The sequence below is a fragment of the Triticum aestivum genome, chromosome 5D (genome assembly GCF_018294505.1).
Source record: "Triticum aestivum cultivar Chinese Spring chromosome 5D, IWGSC CS RefSeq v2.1, whole genome shotgun sequence".
In the NCBI taxonomy this organism is placed as follows: domain Eukaryota; kingdom Viridiplantae; phylum Streptophyta; class Magnoliopsida; order Poales; family Poaceae; genus Triticum; species Triticum aestivum.
This window is the reverse complement of record NC_057808.1, coordinates 397,922,867-397,930,095: the sequence shown is the minus strand read 5'-3', so window position 1 is coordinate 397,930,095 and position 7,229 is coordinate 397,922,867.

The following is a 7,229-nucleotide window of genomic DNA, read 5'->3' as shown; positions in this document are numbered from 1 at the left end:
ACGCACTTCCTTGCGTGCGAAGGTGTAGCTGGTGGGTCCCAGCAGTCAGGGGGGCGAATCGTTTTTTTCCGGACGCACTTCCTTGCGTGCGAAGATGTAGCTGGTGGGTCCCAGCAGTCAGGGGGCGAATCGTTTTTTTCCGGACGCACTTCCTTGCGTGCGAAGATGTAGCTGGTGGGTCCTAGCAGTCAGGGGGCGAATCATTTTTTTCACGAAATACGGTGGCCCGTCCGGTGGGTCCCGGCTGTCAGGTGGAGGAATAATTATTTTGCGCGTAATATGGTGGCACTTCCTTGTGGCTGCCGTGGACACAGCTGTCAGCCTCTCCACGTACAGTCCACGTCCGATGGAAGTCGTTCCTTGACCACGTTGACCACGCCGCGCCGAGAGCACCACGACGGTGGACGACGGCGAGGCCTAGGAAGGGGACGACGCGGAGCCGGGGAAGACGCGGCAGTGGATGCACACGTGGAGAGGAGTACGAGGGTTCACTGGTTTGGCTGCGCTGCCGTCACCGCAGAATAACTGGGGGTGTGGGTGAGTTGAGGGATGGCCCGGCCAGCGGTGGGAGTAGTAGGCGGCGGTGAGGCCTCCGCGGCAGCACAACCGGCCACGGGAGGCAGGAGCAGGCGGCACGACCGGCGCTGCTTTGGGCGGCTGGAGCAAGAAGACTAGAGGTTGAAGAAGCACGACGGCCGTCGGATGGACATCGTACGGTCACTGCAGCTAGAATCGTTTATATTGACTAAGTTGACAAAGCCCTTGGTACGTCAACTTAGTAGGCCCACAGGTCAGCTTCCGAAACGGTGCGCCCCAGATGTCAGGGGGAGGAATCATTTTTTGGGCGGGTGAAGCTAGAATATCCGAGATTGAAGAAGAAGCACGGCATCCGTTGGATGGACATCCAACGGCCACTGCTGCTAGAACCGTGTGTTGACTATAAGTTGACAAAGCCTTGCATACGCGTCAACTCTGTTATTTTTTAGGGGACGCGTCAACTTAGTAAGGCCAGAAGTGTGTGGCAGAGAACTTATAGCCCATTTGAGATTTGTAAGAATGTGTAGCCCATTTGAGATTTGTAAGAATGTGTAGCCCATTTTTGAATTCTAATGGAATTTACTATAGCCCATTTACAGTTTGTTAAAAGTACATCCCATTTCAACCAACCGTTCAAAACAGAATTCAATAAAATTTCCCACATTTTGATGGGATCCGAAATATTTTTATCCCAAAATTTCTAGTCAGATTAAATACAATTTCAATATAAATTTATATTACGTAAAAATCCAACGAAACATTGCGCTCGCAACAATTAATGAAATTAAAATTTTCAATATCCAAAAATAATATTTATAAAGTAATTACATGTTTGGTGCATTTTTTATACTTACTACCCAGTTTTTATAATTACATCCCATTTATTATTTCTTAAAGCCCATTTTCTTGTTAAGCCTAATGCATCCCTCCTAGGAAAGATTTGCAGCCCAGCGGGGCGGAGAATAACAACTTGACCTTGCCTGGGTATTCCTAAAAAAAGTATAGCTGGGCTAGCCATTTTCAGCTTGAAAAAAATTAATATCTGGGCTGGATATCTGGCCTGGGCTAGACGGGCCACAGCCCGCCCAGTTAATACCTGCAGCGATGTTTTCGTTGTTGTTCAGAGGAGAAAAATTAATATCCGGGCTAAACATCGAAAAACTCTGTAGTGCTCACACCTCAAAAACACAAATACTGCTCGAGCTGCTTGGTCCCAGCTGTCGGCCGCTTCTTGTGCAATTCTCTCGTTTATTGACTACTCCCTCCTTTCCGGTTTATAGTGCTCAATTCAAAAATCTCACCAATCAAGGTAGATGGCGAGTGGTGGAATACTTTTTGTAGTTTTGCAAAAGCACCTTATTAATGCTCTTGTTATCCTCAAAAAATTATGTTATCAATGCATTAATTGCAATGCATGCATGCATAAAGTACATGCATTGGTCAATTTTCTCTTAATACTTGCATGCAATGATTTAATGCACCTTGGAATCTGAACATGTGATGGAAAACAACCAAATTGAGCCTTATAAAATGGAAAAACTAAAATTTTGAGATAAGCCCTATAAACCGGAAAGGAGGGAGTACATAGGTTGACAATGGTGTGGGACCATGATGTCAGGAAACCAGGAGGAAGCAAAATAAATTATAGTTATATATATATAATAAGGAGGCACTTGCGTACGTGAGGCTATGGCCCTGGTGGGTCCCCATTGTCATCCTCTCCAAGTAAAGTCATCTCCTCGCCCGCGCGCGCTTTCCGCCCGAAACAGTCAGCGCCGCCCGCCCCGCTTCCCGGTGCATGCGATTGCTCCGCCTTCAAACGACACAAGTGCCATCCGTCCGTCCATCTGCCGCCCACATTAATGACACGCGGTTGCCGAGGCAGCTACTCCGGCACCACACGTCCGTCCCTTCGCCGCCCACCATTGCTATATAAACTGCTGCGCCGGCCATAGCCGCAGTCATCCGCATCCGTTCCCTTTCTCCTGTCCACACCACTACTGCCCACCATGGCTTCCTCGTGCTCCAGCGCTCCTCGGGACGGGCGGACGACGGACCACAAGGAGATGGCAGCCATTGCTGCCGACCGGCTGGCCGGCAGGCAGCCGGAGGACGACGACGTCCCAATGGAGAACATGGTAGTCGACGATCCGGCGCCAACCCCCTCCTTCGCGCCATCCTCGCCGGTGCATTGCACCATGACCATCGGCAAGGCCCGTGCCCAATATATGGACACGGTGAGGCAGATGCGTGAGGAGCAGTTCCGGGAGGCGTAGGCCGACGCCGCCTACAACCACCATATCCTCCAGGAGCACCTGCAGGCGGAGGAGCAGATCGCCGCGGAGCGGGCGGAGCAGGAGGCGCTGCTCGACTCGTACCGCTCCGCCCGCAAGGGCCGCCTCGAGCGCTGGCGGTACCGCATGCGCGTGGCGGCGGCTGCGGCCGCCTACAAAGAGGCTAGCAAAGAGGGCGATGAAGCGGGCGAGGCGCTGTTTGGCGAGACCGAGGACGAGGCAGAGGACAATGCCGGCTCTGACGAGTCCCCGCTCCGCTGGCGTCGACGAGGCCCTGCTCCGCCGAGGCCGCCCCGCGTCGCCAACAACGAGGCAGAGGACACCGCCAGCTCCGCCGAGGCCCCGCCCGCCAACAACGAGGCAGAGGACATCGCCGGCTCAGCCGAGGCCCCACCCTGCCGGCATCGTGGGGGAGGATTTCCACCGCTCCGCTGAGGCGCCGCCCGCCGGCAACGAGACAGAGGACATCGCCGGCTCCGCCGAGGCCCCGCCCCGCTGCCAACGGGGCCGCGCCACACAGAAAACGAGGAAGAGTAGAACACGGTAGGTCGCCACCGCTCGGGTCCAAGTAAGGCCACCGCTGCTACCCTCCGGTTGAAGCCAATCTAGGCGGGTTGACCATTCACGGCCGGTTAGCTTCTTGGCGGCGACGTGGAGTCGGAGAGCTGCGCTGGAGAAGAACGCTGCTTCTACTTAACTGCTGGTGCAGTTGGCTGACTGACACGTGGGCCCAACAGGCCACATGTCAGTTACGCAACTGCACCTGCAGTTAAGTCACTGAAGCTTCTGTTCGGCTCAACGGGACACAGGTGGGTAGCTTCGGTTAATTAATTATACCTCCAGCGCACCCCTTTTTAGTTGAAGAATGTATGAAATGTAATGAAATCCGGCATGTTTATATGAAATCCGACCGTGTATGAATGAATTTATTTCGATTAGTTCGAATTCCTGTATCACTGGCATTGGATGAACATGCAAAACAATACGTACTAGCATTTTTCCCAGGGTGATCACCTCGTTTGCAGCAGTTTCACATGTACTCCCTCCGGTCCTTTCTAGTCTGCATACAAGTTTTGTCTGCAGTCAAAGTATCTCTACTTTGACCAATCTTATACAAAAAAGTATGCACTTTCACAATGTGCGAAGTAAAAAGGAACAGAAGGAGTACAAAGAGTTTGAGCAGCTTTTTAGCGTTTCTGTACATTGCAATCAAACACACAGGGCTGGCAATTCATAGAGAACATTCAAAACAATCGATGATTATGCATCTCAGCGCTTCACATGTCAGAGGCAATATTTACTTCACAACTAAAGAATAAAGAAAAAATGGATCGACGCTGCTGACAGCAAAGGGCGTCCCATTCGAAAATATCAAACGCATGTCTTGCTAAAATCAATGAGCAAAATTTGACAAGGTTGTCCCATTCCAAAATATCAAATGCCTACGATTGTGGAATGGGCAGGGTTTGCCATCAGTTCGGACATTGACATGGCGCCTCGTGCTAAATAAACCAGCTGTTCTTTTTGTGCAGTTCCACCAAAATCAACCAAATTCGCGCGTAGCTTGTATGATTTCGCCCTTATATGTTGCAACGCCTTGAACTTAACGGCACCTCCTTTCTTGTGGTGGAAATTAATGATTCGATGTATTCATGAACATTTTGTGCAGTTCCCATTGAAATTAAGCTAAGCACCCCTGTTTGCACAAATACAAAAAGTGATTAGTATAAAGCAAACTGTACTATGAATTGACAGTTTCAACAGGCACCTACATGGTCCATGTAGAGCACACTTTTAGAAAATGGAACTCACCAGAAAGAATCCTAGAACAACATTGTACTCGCGCATCACATCAAAAAATGGAGATTTGTCAGTCCTTCTGAGCTGAAGTTAGTTTGGTCTTGTGGGGAGTAATGTAACCATCCTTCAACTGCTCCTTCTGATGAGAAGATAGACATGGCTTCTTCATCCTAGCATAATCGGAACTAGTCACTTCACGTACTCCATATTCTTCTTCAGAGGAAGATGATCCTGTTGTGCAAAGACAAGAGGACTACCAAATGCTAGCATCCCTGTTTGCTCGAAAAAAGGAAAGGAAATATTTAAAACAGCACAGATGAAGTACTTCTCAAGGACAATACCACTTTTTCGTGACAGTATCTAATGAGTAGCACAACACCAATAGAGATGAAAAAGCTCAATCATATGGATGAAATCAGTGGGCGAGTACCAACCTTTGTCAGGAGGCTTATTGTGTAGAGCATACAGATGAAGCACTTCTCCGGAACCATCTGTTGCTATCTACGGTGGTGGCCATGCTTACTATATCCTCCTCGATTAGTTTAATGTTTCCAACATCTTCTTGTGCAGTTCCACTAAAATATATGGTATCTTCAAAGAAGATCCCTGTTTGCACAAGTAGAGATAATTACGTATTACATTAAGAGTGGCATCAAATCAGTTGCAAAACAATTGCTCGTTCCAGCCATAGCAATAAATTAAGATGCAGAACTATGTCATTACTTGTGTCATCACAGTTCCAGTGCTTCATTACAACACCGGGAGTTGATTTTTGTTTTTCTCTCGCTTGTTCTTCCCCTTCATCACTTGGTTCAATAACAGACAAGCTTCGCCTTCAATGTAAGATTTGGCATGTCAATTAGGGAGCACAAGTATAGTACTAAACTTAATTTTCTGATGAAAGTGGCAAAATACAAGCCAACAGTTGTGAAATATCCTTATCTTACCTCAATGGGATATTACGGTGCACATACAGATTGGAAGTCTTGTCTCCATTTGTGCAGTTCACTAAAATCAAGCAACATTATCGTACAAGTAGCACAACATATGAAAGCACACTGCAGAATCATGTGAAAGAAGGCTAGTACTGACCTCTCATGATGCGGAATTCAAACAACTCACAAGAAGAAGATCTGAACCAAATTTGCCAACACGGATAGGAAGTAAGATCTCCTCTTGTGCAGTTCCACTAAGATCAAGCAATCAAGCAACGTTGTCGGTGTGACATTTTGGTTGAACTGCACAAAACACCCTTAAAACAAAAGTGTTTTGTGCAGTGCAACAAAAGGTCACAATGGCAACGAGGTGAAGTAGATAACCATGTTTACACAGAGGTGCAAAGAAAACAATTAGTGGTCAATAACGGTGGATGACACAGAAGCCAACAAAAAGAAGCATCTACCTTATCTAAATGGGAAAGAAAGCAAGACAGTGGCATTTCTCAAACAGTGGCATTGATTAATATTAACATAGATATTATATTAACAATAAAATTCGTTAAACATGTAATTTGCTTTTAACTGTGGCATTGCATCAATTTTCCAGCGGCATTATTAGAGGGTGTTTGTTTACAGGGACATTTTGGTGTAGGGACTAAAAAAACTCCGTGTCAGTCCAACCAAACAGGAGGGACTTTTAGGGACTAAAAGTGGGCATTTGGGACTAAAGAAAGAAGACCCCGAGGGAGTCTTTTTGGGACTTTTTCCAACAGTTGCCCCTGCCACGCATCGCACCTTGTCTCTATTAGTTCATTACTCGGGGTAACATGGTCTTTTAGCATGTCATTTAATAACCTCTAGTCCATGTTTAGTCCCTGGAACCAAGCAGGTAGGGACTAGGGAATTTTTAACCAAACAGGGCCTTAGATTAACAACAGCTAATGAGTTGCACGGGGCAGTGGACGCACCAGCACCATGTGCATCTACCGATGTACTATCGTCATGCACAGTCTGTTGCAACAAAGAACAAACAACCAAGGAGCATATTTGTGTTGGTCCCAGTTTTGTTATCTTTAGACACCTTTCCCTATGTGAGCGCAGCAAATCTAGTCCTGCTCAAACTCTACAGCCTTGTCCCTTCCTTTCCTTTTTGAACTAGTACTTTCGTCCCTTCCTTTCCTTTTTGAACTAGTACTTTCGTCCCTTCCTTTCCTCTTTGAACCACGTCCTAGATTTATGCGATACAACTTTCCCCACTACTTTCCCCCATTCCTTTCCTCTTTGAACCACGTCCTAGATTCATGCTATACAACTTTCCCCCTTCATTTCCTCTTTGAACCACGTCCTAGATTCATGCTATATACAACTTTTTCCACTACTTTCCCCCACTCCTTTCCTCTTTGAACCACGTCCTAGATTCATGGTATACATGTAGCTAGAGCAATGCATGCGGAGTAAGTAAATTATACCTTAAGGTTCTTGGGGCGTGGTTCGGTGGGCGACGGGACGGCGGTGAAGAAGAAGGGGTCGGAGGCCCTCCCGCGCCGCCGCTGGGTGAATGTGAACAGCTGCGCGGTAGTGGATTCCCTCCCTCGCCGACGGCGACAGCGTTAAGCCTCCTTCCCTTCTCGGCGGACGGATCCTCCCGGCTCTTTGAGCA